The 17,009-nt window shown below is 39.7% G+C and overlaps 1 protein-coding gene across 6 annotated transcripts in view; it reads left to right on the top strand.

Annotated features, from left to right (window-relative positions):
* Positions 1-17,009, top strand: part of mef2aa (myocyte enhancer factor 2aa) — an 80,991-nt gene that overhangs the window by 39,897 nt on the left and 24,085 nt on the right. The gene's annotated exons all lie outside the window — the stretch shown is intronic.

Here is a 17,009-nt window from a genome sequence, read left to right on the forward strand (position 1 = left end):
TTAGAAGTCTGAGAATATAGAGTAAACATCCAAAACTATATAAAAAAAAAAAAAGGAAAGCAGTCGGCCATGCAGCATTATTTTTCTATTCATGCTGATGCCACTGCTAGAGCATTACCTGCTTGGCAGAGCTGTAAAAAAATGGCCAGCCATCCGCTAGGCCTTGTTTTTGTTTTTTTCTTTCAAGGGCCCTTATGCGTGCCCAGCCCTGCCGTTTGCAAAGTGCAAGCCCTCACATGTGTTAAAAATGAATAGGCACATGTTTCCTATTATACAACTCCCATCCCTAACAGCTTTGCTGTTTCTTATCTTTTCTTTTGAGGAAGATGCTAAATAACTTTGCTCAGGTGCTTCTTGCAGTAAACAAAAGGCAGCTTGGTTACGCTTCATTTGTGTGCCCTGCTGCTCAGAAGTGTTAGGGCTATAGGCTGATGTCTTCAGCAGCTGATGGAATGACAATTCTGTCACGAAAATGACATCTAGGACACACACACACAGCATTCAAGTGTAGAAGCATACAGGCTGGCTGGCGAGGTGCTATTTTTCCCATGTCAGTGTTGAGGGAGCCTGGCTCTGTGCATGAAAATGTCCAACAAAGCACTTGTTGTCCTTGCTCAATGCCGAGCCACAGTGATTCCCCCTCAACCCTGCTGCCTTCATATAAAGGCCACCTGAAGCCTGGTCTCTGTTTTCTTATCAAAACCATGTGAATGCATTGCCAAAGAACATGGTCATAAGGCAAACCAGGCCTGTTGTCAGCATGCCATTTCTGATCATCATGAGCTGTTTTACAGAGCCAGATAACAGTTGCACCCTGCATTTGGTTTGGTCAGAGGATAGCAATGCTAATTATTACTGAATGTTAAGCTCATCCTCTCGTTTTAAACATCATATTATGTAAGTATTTGAGCCTGAGGAAGGGTTTATCCTAAATTAGGAGAAAAAAATACAAATATCAAAAGTGATTGTGTAAGTCTGGCTGTCTGTGAAAATGGAAAGCTCATGTCCCAATAGAGAGTAACAGCGATGTGCAGCTATGCTATCTGCTCTGGGTTTGCACTCAGCTCATCCTAATGGGCATAAAAGGCTCAGAACAAGTATTTAATGGAGGAATTCTCCATTCACTTGCATCTCATGCTCTGGTCCTCTCTCCCTCCTACCCATCTCTTTTGGTGAAACTATTACATGAAGGTGCTTTACATGAAGCCACTTACACTTACCTTAAATAAAGAATGGCATTAACATTATAAACACCACATGTACTGAGACTGGTTGCTCTCACATTTGTAATGTTTGCCTTTCCCAGTTTTTTCCACTGGGCAAGATTGGCGTTCGTTCCATGTGAGAAGCCAAATCAAAGGTCACATTCCTCCTCACCAGCACCATCTGTAGATAAAGGCTTGGCCTTGTAGCATGTTAGAACAGATGCCACACTTTCCACAGATGGATGTTTGCCTCGGGCGCAATTTGATAACCAAGTACAGGGCGACGGACTTCGTCTGTTGGGACCAGTGCCATAGACTCAGATCTTGAGGAAGGGTGTCTGAAATGGGGGGTAATGATGTGAAAAGTCCATGTCTATGCTTGTGAATGCATATCTGTGACTCTGGTGTGTGTGTGTGTGTGTGTGTGTGTGTGTGTGTGTGTGTGTGTGTGTGCATGGCCAGCAAGCAGCAGTTCAGCTTCAATAACACTCCAGGCGACAGGTGAAGCGTTGCGTAAAATCTCCCTTTGTGGATCCTGTCCACTTCTCTGTCTGATTAAAAGTGGCCACGATCCCATCTGTGTCTCCCTTTTCAAAGGTTCTTGGTCTGAAGCAATCCCTTTTATTTACTGAATAGAAATGCAGGGTTGATGGAGCGTTTCCTTCGAGGTTACAACTCTCATTCTGGGAGTGTGTGGGGTCTTCAAGGACCACAGGTGTTCTAGCATATCAGGTCTCCTTCAGCACACTCTGTCCTTGCTTTCACCTTCCTTCCTGGCTTTAGAGTATGGAACAATGGAGGTTCAGAGATCGTTCATAGCACACTTGTAAAACTCTAGCAAAAAGAACTAGCAGAAAACAACGAGAAAAACCAAAAAGAAACATCTTGCAATCCAAAACTGAGTTTAAAATCATGCCATAGCAATTGCATGATTCTGAATTTAAGAGGTAGTATTTAGACAAAGAGAATATCACCGTTTTGCTTGATTGATGTAAAACATTCTGTACAGTTCTGCCTATTTTCATACTCTAAGGCTGAAGTTATTCAATCTCCATTATTCACAACCTTTACAATATTAATTTGACCATAATGTTGTTTTCAAGTCTATCACATGTAATTTTGAAACAATAAATTAAAGACCGATTTATTTTAGCTTTAATTCAGTATTGTAGAATTCCAGTGGGTCAAATATTTACATACACCATATTGACTACAGTGTGAAAGTTTCCATAAATTAATGTTATGACTTTCAGAAGCTTCTGATTGGCCGGTTGTTATAATAATAAGTTGTATTGTTAATGGATACATACCTTTAGTGATTGCACTTTATGCAAAGGCAAAAAATGATAGAATTGGGAAATTGTTCATGAAGGATACAAAAATAAACTCCAAGACAAGTCTAAACTGAGGTCAGAAAGGTTCAACTCAATGCCAAGGCACAATGAAATAAGGGTTAAAGGCATCAGACACTAAATATGTATATCCAGTTATAAGAAAGCCCTACATCTTAAAGGCTGTTGTGAATTGAAGAATCCTGTACTCCAGATTGGTGTATAGAAGCCAGACTGAAGTTCACAGGTGATCAGCAATCTTTTGAAGGTGTGTTCTCTTGTCAGATGAAACAAAATAATTATTGCTATGGCCATAAGTCCCCCAATAGGTGAAGCGTTTCAACCGAAGAACTCCATGCCAACTGTGAAGCGTGTGGGTGGCAGCGTTATGTTGTGGGGGTGTCTTGCTGGAGAAGGGACTGATGTACTTCAGAAAGTAGGAGGAAATATGAGGAACTAAATAGATCTAAAAATACTAAAGATAAGCCTAAACACATCAGCCAGAAAATGTAAACTTCCATTAAGACAATGTATCCATACCAATGATCCAAGATTATGCGGAAAAGTAGCTATAACATGCCCTAAATATTTTAGCACAGGATGCTGATTTGATGTGTTTAGTTGTGAAAAATCAAGTTTGAATATCTTTAGCTTAGGAATATGTAAGCCTCAGCTGTATTAGAGCAAGCAGGGAACTATGTCATTGGGTAAGCTATATAATAAAGATAATGAAAGGATTATGGTTTTTGTTCTTGTGCTAGCCTAAAGGACAGCCTTAATTACAGCCTAGAGGGCAGCCTAGAGGACAGCCTAGAGGACAGCCTAGAGGACAGCCTAGAGGAGAATTTAACGGCCTTAAGCACAGGGTCAGACTTTAGTCCTAGGGGGGGGGGGTTTACCTTACAGACATGCATATTTGCCCTTTTCTAACACACTAGATTCATCCTGCGGTGGCATTTGCAATTAACTAATGAGTTCAATCACGTGTGCTAAATAAGGGAGAACATTTAGAACTAACTTTTCTTTTAGTTTAGTAGCCGTATTTTTTAGTGCTCATAAATTCAGCACAAAGCAGTGGTGGATGACAAGTTTCTAAGAGTCTAAACATTCCTACTATTTATGGAGGATTCTATTTTTTCTTTTTTTATTTACATGATAATACAGCCATTAGTAGCCAGGGGTCCAAACAGGAACAACTGGTACTGCTCTCCAGGTGTGAAAAATATTTCCTTTCCTAATTCCTCTGTCCATCAGAAAGGAAAAAATCAGCTTGTAATGCAGAAGTATGCGCTTCCCAAGTTTTAAAAGGATGTGGATAATATTTCCGTGCATCATTCAAACCGACGTGCGCTTCTTTTACTATTGTAAACTCATGTAAAGGTGCAACAACAAAAAACAGTGTGTCAGTGGAGGATTCTGGGCTACAGTATATTCTTTATGCACGACTAACAAACTATGACAAACAAACACACACGCCTTTATGGACTACCATAACAACCCACCCATATACAAGGCCAAACATAATGCAAGATGAAATACAAAGTAAAAATGATTTACTAAATGATAAGAACAAGTTGAGACAAACATCCAGCCAAAAGGTATTTGTCAGAATAAGGGTGTCAGTTCTAGTGTTTTGCTGTGCTTGCTATGATAATGTAAATGATCAAAGACTATCTAATTGATCAAGACTCTAGCAGGGAGAGCATCCCCAGGGATCTGTGGGGAACGTACTGACAAAAATCACCTCTCAATCATTTTCTTCATCTTGATAAAATGATAGAGATGCTAGTCAAAACAGAGTTAGCATTTACTCAGTTGCTAGCGTTTCTCAACAAAGGAATTACACTACATGCACAAAAGTATTTAGACACCTGACTTGTCCAGACATATGAGGCATGGATGCAGTAGTTGAACATTTGCTGTTCACTTGACCTAGGAGATTAAAACCTGTTCTAGCATGCGAATGTCCCTGTGCAAAAGTGAGCTCCATGAATATATATTTTACATCATGGGTCGGCATGGAAGATCTTAAATGGTCTGCTTTGAAGCACTGAACCCTATTAAACACCTTTGGGATGAATTGCACCCCAGGCCTCCTCACCCTTTATCAGTGGCTGACTTGACTAATGTCTTTGTAGATGAATGAGCACAAATCTCCCCAACCACACTCTAAAATCTAGTGGAACATCTTCCCAGAATAGTGGAGTTTATTATAATTGCCAAAGTGGACTAAAATTGGATGTTCAAAAAGCATATTCTATTCTTTGCCAATGTGGGAAAGGTCTGTACAATGCACAGCTCATTGTCCGTATAGTGCATCTTCATGCCATTGAATGGTCCATAGACTTGCACATTATTTATAATCATTTATGAGGCGCATAATATGTGAAATGCACAGAGTAAATGCAAGCAGCACAGTACTTAATCAGTCATCATGTCTGCAATTCCACACTGCACCAAGACCCCTGGAGTTCCTGTTCTTGTTCCTGTGTGTTTCAAATTCAATTTTATTTGCACTGCAAATGAAAAAGCTGCTGCAGGTAATTAAAATAATTCAATCGTCTTTACTCTTCTTGGTCTATGACTTGAAGTAATGAAATCATCCTTGAGTTGCTCTTGGGGCTTCTTATTTCAGTCCAAACACAGACTCAAGATTTCTTGCAACTTCATATACATATGGAGCACATGCATATAAACTTTATTTAAAAAAAAAAAAAAACATATTTAGTGCATAACAAATTTTTGATTGAATGACAGATAAATGTCAGTGATCAATGTTCATTGATTGGATGACATTTAGAGTCTGGCTAGTGTTTTGACAGTATGTCCTGTTCATTAAAATACTAAACAAATCAGAGGCAAATATAGTGTCTGGTTTTTAAAAGGCATATAAAGGTGACATTTTAATTTGTGGTTAAAAAAACCCCCCAAATGTTTCTTTATTTCCTGACACTAGTATTCAAAGGTGGAATTGTATTTGATACAAAGAGATTTTGAAATGTAATGAAACCTGTCCTGATACTTTCCCATGTCAGGAAACTTGATGGAGCAACTTTAGCTCTGGCTGTTAACACAGTGCTGACATTTGAAACCTTTACTTTATCAATTACAAACATTTTTTAAAAGATGTGATTGTTGTTGCTATATAAAATAAAACATATTAGAACACTCATTAAAGTAAAGCTAATGATTGCATAGTGGCCAAAGCTACTGCATTCTAACCAATCCAAATTGGAAATGAAGCTTTGGTGTAAAATAATGAAATACAATACAGTAGGAAACAGATTTACATTTTCTGTAAAGAATGTGGAATTGTCTAAAATAAGGGGCTGTACGGTTAGCAATCTTATAATGGATTTTAATGGGTTTTTGAATCCTTGAAAAAAACCCAACTGCCTGTCCTTTAAAGGCATGCTTCTGAAGATGTTTAATGGTCAAAATAAAATTTGCATGATATGTAAATCTTGACCATTTTAAAATGCCAGCGATCCCTTTTTCTCCTTTTCTCTGAGTTTCCACTTCTGTTCCACATGAATTGCACCATTGTCTTTCCATAAAGCACGGGACCAAAAAAAAAAAAAGTCAAAGTCCCTTGGTCCCTGCACTTGAGATTGTGAAGCTACGCATTTAAACTGGCATACAAAGCTGCCAAACAACAGCCTGACTGAATTTCTATAGCATACATATTCATTATACAGTCATCTGTGTTCATAAAGTCCCATTGACAATGAGTTGGCAGAGTGAGTAAAGCTGTGAATGTTGGATAAAAAAGAGCGACGAGTGTCTGGGAGCGAGGGCGAGGAAAGGAAGGAAATGGGGCTGAGTTGAATGTCTGGGCCTGGGAGATATTTCTGATAAAGGACTTTCCTTCATCACTGTAGCCTCAAGGGAAGGTGGAGGCATGGAGAGAGGGGCGTAGCTGATGCCATGATGTCACGGGGGATTTTTTCAGTGACTTGACTGCTGTGCAGAATCCCCATGGTTCGCTTTTGGTAGAAATGCCACAAGAGTTAGGTCATTTTTTCTGCTTTACTTTATCTGAAAGAGTTGAAATCATAAAAATGTACGTCTGCCGTCTTTTAAAAAGACAGCTTGATACAAGCCCCTTTGCATGTCAGTGTGCATCATTACGCTGATAGCAAAGTAAGTGGAGGCACACCATGGGCTTTATGTTTAGAGCGTTAGAAACAGAATTGTTTGTGCTGTCAATCACAGCGGGCATAGTGATTAAGACCCCCAGTCTGTCTTAATGAATGCAAATTGGCACATCTGCTTCTGTGCTCTGGCTGGCCAGACTGTTCAATTAGCGTGATTGATCAATTATCCTCCTCCTGGTGTTGAGTAGGAGAAAGGAGGAGAAAAAGCAGCAGCATTGTGAGGAATGGAAGGGCAAGAAATCCCTTAAGGTCAACCATTAAACTACAGTTTAAATGTCATTTGGGTAAATTGATGATGATTAAATCACTTAAGTCATCATTTGCAAAAGATTCAGCCTTTACATTTACTAAGATGGGATATAAAGGTAGCTTTCATGTCTTGCAAGCATTTATCTCCACTCGTTTGGTACCACAGTAAATAAAGTGAAGTAAAGTAAAAAGTGAAAATTGTATTCATTAGTATTTTTATTATTCTGCAGTAGTTAACATGCTATCAGCTAGCAGTCCAACTAAGAATGTTATCAGATTTTGTTAGCATTTATACGCGATGAGATTGATTAAACCTGAAAAAAGAAAAGTGAGTCCCCATAGTTTTAATTGTCTGTTGTATTGCCATTTGTCTCTATATGCTTGACTGTTAAATCAAACCACTGCTCTGGGGTGCTCTGCAAGCACAACATGCGCAGTTAACACCATGGCAATTACAAACCCATTTCTCTTTTAGCAGGCAGGGGTGGCACTCCTAATAGGGGTATTATTTATATGCCGCTGTTGATTCGGCCTTAGTGGCTAAACTAATTTTCCAAACATTAGGGGGCTGGGTGTTTCAGAGGGGCCCTGTCTGGGCTCTTTCACTGACAGATCAGGCCTGGAGTGTTGAGGATCTGCGATCCTGACATGCCTAGATAATGGAGCGTTGCTCACAGGCTGTTGGAGCTGGCACCATCCAGGCCTGTCACTACCCTACAGGCTTCCCGTAATGCCGTTAAACTCTCAGCCGTCAAACAAATAAACAGCCATAGAGTTTCCTCTTTGAGGTGTGGACATTTGTACTGAAATAAAAGTGGTTAATAAAGTTGTAGTGTTGTGTAGTTCCTATCTGTCTGTCTGTCTGTCTGTCTGTCTGTCTGTCTGTCTGTCTGTCTGTCTGTCTGTCTGTCCGTCCGTCTTTTTACAGTAAACTTGTTAGATTTACACTTAATGGATAACTAGATGAGAAACTAAACTATATTGTGGTACTTTTCTCTACTTTAAGGAGACTGCTTGTTTGTATTTATGAAAGCCATTTCAGTCATGTTGCATGACCAAATTAAAGATGCTTTTAATTCAGTTATGAAACAGCTCTTATTCTGAGGTCATGGCTAGGACATTTAAAGTGAGAACCCATCCTTCATCAAAAGCTGGAGTGTTTTCAGTCCTTAAGGATTACCTGTCTATACACACACACACACACACACACACACACACACACACACACACACACAGACACACACACACACACACTATCAAGGCATTGCTATCATTGAGCAATTCTCTTACATCTGCAAGGAGAAATCTAAAAGGGGTCAGAGGCTTAATTTATGTTTGATATGCACAGATGACAACATGAGAGACGGAAGGGGAGTAAGATTACATTTTAATTGGTAAGTGCTTAACTTAGCAGCTTGACTTTGTGACTGGCCACAGGCCAGGCTCGCTGTGTGATCTGCTAAAGCCTTGTTTGACATTTGAGCAGGCTCACGGGTCTGCCTGGTTAGTTACACTGCTTGGCGCTTGAATTGGGGAGGATCAGGTGCAGTTTCCTTGCTTCTTAATATAAAGCAGAATAAATCTGTCATGCTGCCTCTATATTTAAAAAAACATAGATAAATAAGGACACCAAAAAAAGGAAAACATTCTTTATGATGAACCTCAGTATGACAAAAAAAGTATTTTGTCCTTCTAAACACTGGAAGAAAGTTTCTGACATGATAATTTAAGTCATCTTAGCAGCCCTCTTTTTAACAGCTGTCAGTTCGATTCAGATATCACTTTGGCACTATTTTTTTGATGTAACGGTTATTAAAGCTTGTCTAATTTCCCTCATGATCTGTAACATTTCGCTTCATTTCAACGATCCTCATCTCCGACTCTCTCTGCTCAATTCCCCAGCGCTCACTCCTTAATGTCTTCTCCTTGGCAAGTCTTTAACCCCCTCCCTTCACCGCACATCTTTTCATACCCGTTTCCTTCTCACATTGAGACGTCTCCATATTAAAGGAGCGATTAAACCAAACCAAATGTCAGCTCTATTGACACAAGGCTGAGCCTTTTTTTTTTTTTTTTTTTTTTTTGAAGCAATCGGGTATAGAGGAGGCATTTTTTAATAATGAGTTCCAACCACAAATAATTACAGTTGTGTGCACTGAAGTTTTATATGGTATTATAAATTATCTGACTTCTTCAGCATTTTTTAATTTTCACATTTCCATCAACATTGGAGATCATCTGAAAATTCACTGTGAGGATATGTACAATTTATATGTGGCAAATGTTTGTTTTGTCAACCGTTATCTTTATCTGGGGAGATTTTTTGTGCCTCACAAATGTAAATGGCTTTTTATTTGCTTCAGCTGTGCATCACTGTCTGGTGTTTAATTAGCAAAGGCCAGAATAGATGTGCCAAGTTACTATAACACATCACAACAGTACAGAAGTACTGTAGTCTGTCACTGTCTGGGAATGCCTTCTATGTTTGGCCGGATAAGACAACTTTTATTCATTCCGATTGACAACATGGCGTGCTGTTAATGTAACGTCTCAGCACGCCATATCAACTGTACAGCGTCCGCATTCCCTCTGTCCAAATTTGGTCTCGCGCATAAACCTTGCTTGTCCAGTTGACCTGTTCTGTCTGGAAAGCTTCTAAACAGCATGACCACATTTTTAGTGTGACAAATAAAAGGAAAAGCAACACTATGAGATGTCAGCGCATCTTGGCAGACATTGGCAAAACACTATTCTATCAAAAGATATTCATTCAATGATAGGGATCACTGTCAACCTTAAAATCTCACAGGAGGTTTGAGATCTGGTGACTGTGAAGCAAGGGAATATCATTACAATCCTTTTCAAGCTCATCACAGCATTCAGTAAACTCCAAGAGGATAGAAGCATTGTCATCTGAAAATAGACCACTCCCATTAGGAAAGAAATGCTTCATCAGATGAAAAAGGTGATCCGTTGGAGTAATTCTGCAATGATTTGTAATGCTGCTTTTCTCTAGGGGAAACAGGTGGACCCAAAACAAGCCAACAAAATATATAACTGAGATTCATTATTGTGAGCTACTATATAAACAAGCCAATATAATCATAAAAACTTTGGACAAAGATCGAACATTATTTTCCCACTATTTGGAGAAAGAGGTTGGTTACTTTAAATCATTAACTCTTAATTGAAGTGATAACAGCGCCACCATTTCTATAGTCATATATACAGCATATGTGTGATATTTCTAGCACATCTGTTCTCTGTGATTGACTAATGCTTAATTCGGGCGTATTCCTGTATCAGGCATGATGTTCTCGAGATATGCCCTGGATCCATTTCATATCTGTCCAGGATAATGAATGAATCCCAACAAATGTTATAGGCTGAAATCTGGTTTCAGTTTTACACTCAGAAAGGCTTAAATACATTTCTGATGTCACATGAAATGGATCAATTGCATTTTTTGTACGCCTTATAAATACAATTACTTTGTAAATGAATTGGTTCTTTCTCTTCTGCTGCGGTGAAGCACATGTGTCGGGTTTAAAAAGCACTGCCTTAATAGACCATGCTGAGGGCCAGAACACTAATTGTGTTGTTCCGAGCCTCCCACTGCTTTTCAAAGTGCCCTCTTTTATAGGACAAGGACTCCCTTTCCTCTGGGTGTTCTCTAGGACAGGACCAAAGCTCTCATTCAGAACATCCCATTTCTTCCTTCTGAATCTGAACCAAAACAGTGATTCGTGCACTTGCTGCTTTAAACCAGACATGAGAAAAGATATTAAGTCATGGTAATTTTTCCTCATATGTTAAGTGTGAGAAGGTTGCTGTGGCAACACTGTAGCGTGTTTACTTCCTAACAGGGAACAGACAGTGAGAAACACGACTCAGATCATCTTCATCTGCACTATGAACATTAGTCCAACAACAGGAAAAATAGTGTGTAAAGAGAAAAAACTCAAGCAGCACAGCGTTTCAAACTTGCACTTTTTTTCAATTTCAGGTGCCCCCTTTCTCATTTTTCTGTTGACCATTAGTACTATGATGCATCACTTAATAGCCTGTGTCTAAAAAGCTCTTTACCAACGATGTGATGTGCGTGTGTTTTGCGTGTTGTTGTGTTGTTGTGCATGTGTCACAGCCTCTCATACTCCGCTCTTACAGAGCGTTTCTGCCCTCTTGAGTGCACCGTTTGTTACCTAGTTACTGCCAAGAGAGTCTTATTTTCAGCATGTCATGCCTCATTGACGTCAGTGACTCTCTTTTTGCCTGCTTCCTCAGCCTCCTCTCTCCCCTTTTCTCACGAGTCTGATATTTTTTCACTTCAAAACCAAGTATTCAAAATGCCTGGACAAAACAGCAGACAAAGTCTTGCCCTCTGTAAATATTAATCATGATTAGACTAATGAGGCTGCCTCTAATCTTGAGTGCTTGAGTGCAGGCCCTGCTGACTCTATGCAGAAAACCCTTGTGTTTTTTTTCTTTTCACAAATTAAATGAGAGAGAAGTACAACACGAGCAAATGACTCATTTTGCTGCATCATTGTAGCCTTTTAGTTTAAGAGATGTGCTGTTGTCTTGGTTCACAGATTTTATTTGGTCCTTTGAGGCAATGAGGGCCAGTTGAATGCTAATGAAGTTATTTATGTGGGTTTTTTGGTGTAAGGTCAGAAAAACAGAATCATTTCACTCATAGCAAGAGCTTAATCCCAGGCCAGTTTCGAACCATCTATGGCTGTGTATGCAGGCAACCTAAAGACCCATTTTTCTGCACACACTTTCAAGCTCAGCCCGTTTCCCACTGAAACACTATATGCTGCTATCCTATTTCCTGCTACTAGTGATGGGTTATAATGTCATGTTAAATGCAGTCAGCTTGATCATTTGTACAAAATCATGCCACCTCAGTTCATCCTGATGCTCTTTCTGCTTAACTATGTATTGGATACATGATGTGTATGTATTAAAATTGTATTTATTTAACTGCAATTTTGCAGGTCTAGTCTTTTCACTTTTCTGCACTGTTTACACTCATTTGTGTATTTTTGTGCATTGTTTTGGGCAACATTTGGCTTCAGCCCATACTCCAGACTATACAGTTCATGCGTATGAATGGGATAGCAATAGAAATCCTCTAGATCTGACCCATTACTTTTAAAAAGATGTAGACACATATTTCAAAGGCCACAACACTTTTTTTTGTCTTGTTTTTTCTCAAATCAGGAATGAATTTTTCAGTAATCCTATACCTTGAAAAATAGCATCACAATGAGATCTGTGAAAGCTCCTGCAGAGAAAGCAAAATACCACTATCCATTTTCCTTGTAATGTGAGCTGAATGAGCTGTAATATTTTACCAGGAAATGTAACTTATAGCTTATGCACTCGCACAATTCGTCAGGCAAAATTGGCAAAAGACCCACAAGGCTGGAAATGCTAGTTGTAATAGTCACAAGCAGCAATTCACAATTAGAAATCAAGCATCATTGGAAATAAGCTTTGCTGTGTATCAGTCTTCAGATTTTTAAGATGACTCAAGAACAGGCCTTTTGCTATTTGTTGAACCAGCTTGTGGTGATGTGATAGAAACCAAATAGAAAGCAGTGAACTACAATGCTTTGTTCACTATGCTACTTAAACTTAACCAGCCTCCCCTTCAGCTTTTTCTCCCTTCTCATAATCAGTCCCTAGACAACAAGAGCTAGGGCTAATGGAGGCCTGCTCTTGAGCTATTGATTACTCTCCAGTGAGAGAGGGGAAAGCAGCACCAACACAGCCAAACATGATTGACTGTGATTCAGTAAAAGCAAGAATAAATCTCTATCCATCCCTTTCTGATACATTTGCTCATTTTACTCTATCTATCCCTATATCTCATATTTCCTGAGACAAACACATTCCGTCTGCTATAGTTCATCTTTAATCATCCTGCTGTACTCTCTGTGCCTGTTTCACTTCAGTTACCCAGAAGTGTCTTCTGTAGTGCTGAAGTGAAAGATTAGTTTTGTTAGCTCAGGCTTAGATTGGGCTTAGAAAGTGCACATAAACTGTGACATAGGCACACACCTCTGCTTTTGAACGAAAGCTTTTGACTTTGCTACTAGATTATTACTTGCCTTCAGTGACTCTAGCACTTTATGAACTACCCAAGGAAGGTTTTCATTATGTTTCCAGTTTGGTAAGGTGTTTACTCTGATTCAGGTTTCAATAAAAGGAAGAGAAGGACTTTTATTGCTAACAGATTGTTGGAGTGCAAGGTGTATGGAACTGTTAAAAAAAATGGGGCTACGCATGCCTTCTCACTTTATCTACCTTCCATCATCAACCTGTCTTCATCTCCATTGTGCACTTCCTTCCAGACTGTGCACATTCACTCTGACATGCATATGCAGAGACAAAATCATTCCATCATGTCCTTGTTCCTGTTCCGCAGGTGTTTACAAGAGCATGCATAGTAACTGTTGCCAAGAGAAGGTTAATTCGGATTCGGTGTGGAGGGAGAGAAAGAGAGAAAGAGAGAGAGAGAGAGAGAGAGAGAGAGAGAGACAGACAGACAGACAGACAGACAGACAGACAATAACTTGAATTTTCTTTACAAACATGATTCAGAAGTCACATCAGGTTAGTAAGAATCACTCTTGTTAAGGTTTTTTCTTTTTTCTTTTTTTTTCCTTTCCTGTATGCTATGCTTACCCTACATTTCAGAGCTTTTTCTCACTGAGCAAGGTTACTTTGGCAGTTTAGTGTAGCAGAACTTGAAGTATGTCATCAGCTGACCTAATTTGGTTGGAATTGCTAATGACAGCCAGGCAGCCTCTTTCACATGAGGATATATATGAGGGTTACCAAAGTGATGCCCGGTGGTTTATGAAGCCCTTCAGTTTTTGACCTGAATTTACATTGTGGCTTTGAGGTAAGTCAAACCCACCAAGCCACGCAGAACCATCGCAAATGATCGCTCTCCCAGATCGTACAGACCTTTGTTCAGTAAGTGTGTTATTGCAGATGTTAAACTGTCTGACAGCACCTGAACACCTTGCTACATAAACCAAAATCATGCACATTCTTGTACTTGAAATATCGATGGTAGGTAATTTTCAGGCTGAAAGCCATGGATAGTGCCAGAAAGCTGTGTGTTACAGTGATCTGGCTGGCCACAGATTGATCAGGCTGACTCTGTGGCAGAGAAGGTATAAAGTGCTGCAGTTGTGCTGGCATGTCCTGCCTGCTCTCTTCTCATCCTTCTCTCTTGACTTATCGGAACTCCTAATTGTCTTTATGAATATTTTATTGGCCAGCAGGAACAAGGTTTCAAGGTTCTGACAGCTAATGATCCAATCTAAGGGAGAGAAAGGAATCAGAGAGCAATGGATTGAGAACAGGAGAAAGAGAGGTATAAACGAATACGAAGGAGAGAGAGAGAGAGAGAGAGAAAGAGAGAGAGAAGTTTGTCCAGGAAAGCTTAAATGCAAGCTTTAAGAAAAGTTGTGCTCTTAATTTATTGTACAGTACAGTAGAATAAGTCAAGTTTTACAGTTGGGAATGAGATTTTGAGGTCAGTGGGGATGGGAGGCGTACTTTAATGCCATGTCGTTTGCACTATTTCATTTTCACATGAAGCCCATGCAATGACTTTGAGATGCCTTCATCCTCAATTCTGAGTTGAATTCCCAGACTGCTCTGGTGTCTCAAAATACTCCCTGACTAAAAGTGTGTTCTCTCTCACTCTGGCAACCAATAGCTTTGTCGAGTCTGATCGTGTTTTGTCTCTGGGCAGCTGCCTCTCTTAGTGGGGTAGCTATTGCTCCCTGCAGTGCAACACCCCAGCTAATAGAAGATAGTCATGTCTATAATAGTGATAATCTCAGTGGTCAACCACTGGTAATTAGCGACCATATACGGCTGAGTCAATATTAAAGCATTCTCTTTCTCACAGTCTGCGTAGACTCCCAAAGTGCACATAAATTTTTTGTTGTGTTTACATGTGGAGGGCTGAGATGTGTGCCCATATCAGCATCCTGAGGAGACGTATAGAAGTTTTTTTTTTTTGGTTTATTTTTTTTCTATACATTTACGTACTGATCAAAATTACCAAAGAAAGCCCCCCACCAACACACTTCCTGTGAGTATAGCTAGCGGACAATAGCACCTTGGCAGGAAAGACAAACATGAAGTCACATCCTGTTTTACAGTCTGGTCAGCCAGGCTCTCAGGGGCTTTTGAGATTCTCGACAAAATAGGTTCAGCAATGAGAATAATGCACAACATATATATTTTTCTTTGCTATGGTTAAACAGAACACACTTCCACTGTAAGCTGTGCAGATGTTTATACTTGGGCAGAAATGCTTGTCAAGCAGATAAAAGGCTTCCTTTCAGCCAGCATGCTGTACTCATTTTATTTTGCTATGCTGCACACTTAAAAGCCAATTCTGATAAGCCTCTTAGACTGAACAGCAGGTGGGAGTTCTGTCCGAACCTAACAGCCATGTTGTAAGTTTCAGTGTGTCACCTTACCCATGTTGCCATGTGACCATTTTATCTGCGTTTAAGAACATCTATTCAGCTTTTATATTGACAATCTGTTTTATTGTATGTATATTGCATATATTTTATTTTATTTTATTACTATGCATGCTTATATCAATACATTTCGGGTTTTCATTTGAGACAGAGAAATTACATTTCTAGAATTACAGTACATAGCTCTCTCTCTCTCTCTCTCTCTCTCTCTCTCTCTCTCTCTCTCTCTCTCTCTCTCTCTGTCTCTGTCTTTCCCAGCCAAGTGCTTTTTTTCCAGGTCTGTTCCTCTTTTATTTCTGATCTTGGGCTTTTAGACCCACAGTTTCAGTGAACATTTATTCACATACAATACATAAATAAGTCAGACTTAAAAAGCCTAGACACCAGAAGGTTGCAGCAGGCTAATGGCATTTCAAAGCATAAAGCCCAGCCATTTCTCTGAATGTACATCACGTGTACAGGTAATGTAGGTGGCTTATGCTATTGCTTCACTTGAATGGTATTTTTAGCTCTCCAAAAACACTTAGGATTTTAATTTGTTCATTAATGGTTGACCTAAACAAACACATGTTTTTACCTGGATTTTATGGGCGCATTATGATGTGTGTTTCTGATGTGTGATGTGCATATGGAAAACATCTAATTTCAAGAGCAATTATTTATTAGCTTCTATTTGTCTATTCAAGGTAAATGAATAGTAGCTAATACTAATGGAAGAGTAAGAACAAGTTTTTGAATAGAATGGGGCTAAGAGTAGAGCCATCAAACAGTCTATTTTTGTAATTTATGCATGAATCTGTTTTGTACAGATGATTGAGGTTGTCACTGTTCTCTTTAGACCCTTTGATAAACTCCTCCCTTTCTGTCTCCTATTAAAATTATACCAACATTAACATTTCATTACAAATTCAATTCAAATCAAACTTGGGAAAGATCTCGTAACCCTTTTTCCTTGTGTTTGGGGGTGGAAACGGATCCATCCATGTGCATTAACACTTGGCAACCCCTCATACAATGTTGGGGCATTTGTAGATCCAGTAAGGTGTCAAATGACAACAAATGTGATGGTTGGGTTGGTAGTTGTCAAGGGGGCAGGAGGTATTGCAGGGGGTCATAGCTGATGACCTTCAGGCTCCCTTCTAAGGCTATGTTGGTGTGCAGAGGCTGCTGATTGGCTGGACTAGGCAGCGAGGCGGGTTGGCAGGTGCTGGGGATAGGGCCACCTGTTTAGCCATGTGCTGATTTAGTGATCCGTTTACTAGGAGCCGCGGGCAGAGTCCGCAGGACAGCCGAAACGTGCCAAGTCATTTAAGAAGGATTTACAAGTGCACCATCCCACATTTTACTCTGTAACACACTCCATGTCACAGGTTTTATATACATATATAGTGTTGGGTTTTCTCAACGTCTCACCCATACGTATTATTCCCAGTTCTAGCACTTGAGCCAGCAAAAAAAAATAAATGTGGCAGCTCCATCCATCATAGACCTTCACCCCGCAGCATGCATGAACAGGCCCTCATTGTTTGGGTGTGTCATAGT

The sequence above is a fragment of the Silurus meridionalis genome, chromosome 13 (assembly GCF_014805685.1).
Source record: "Silurus meridionalis isolate SWU-2019-XX chromosome 13, ASM1480568v1, whole genome shotgun sequence".
NCBI classification, from domain to species: domain Eukaryota; kingdom Metazoa; phylum Chordata; class Actinopteri; order Siluriformes; family Siluridae; genus Silurus; species Silurus meridionalis.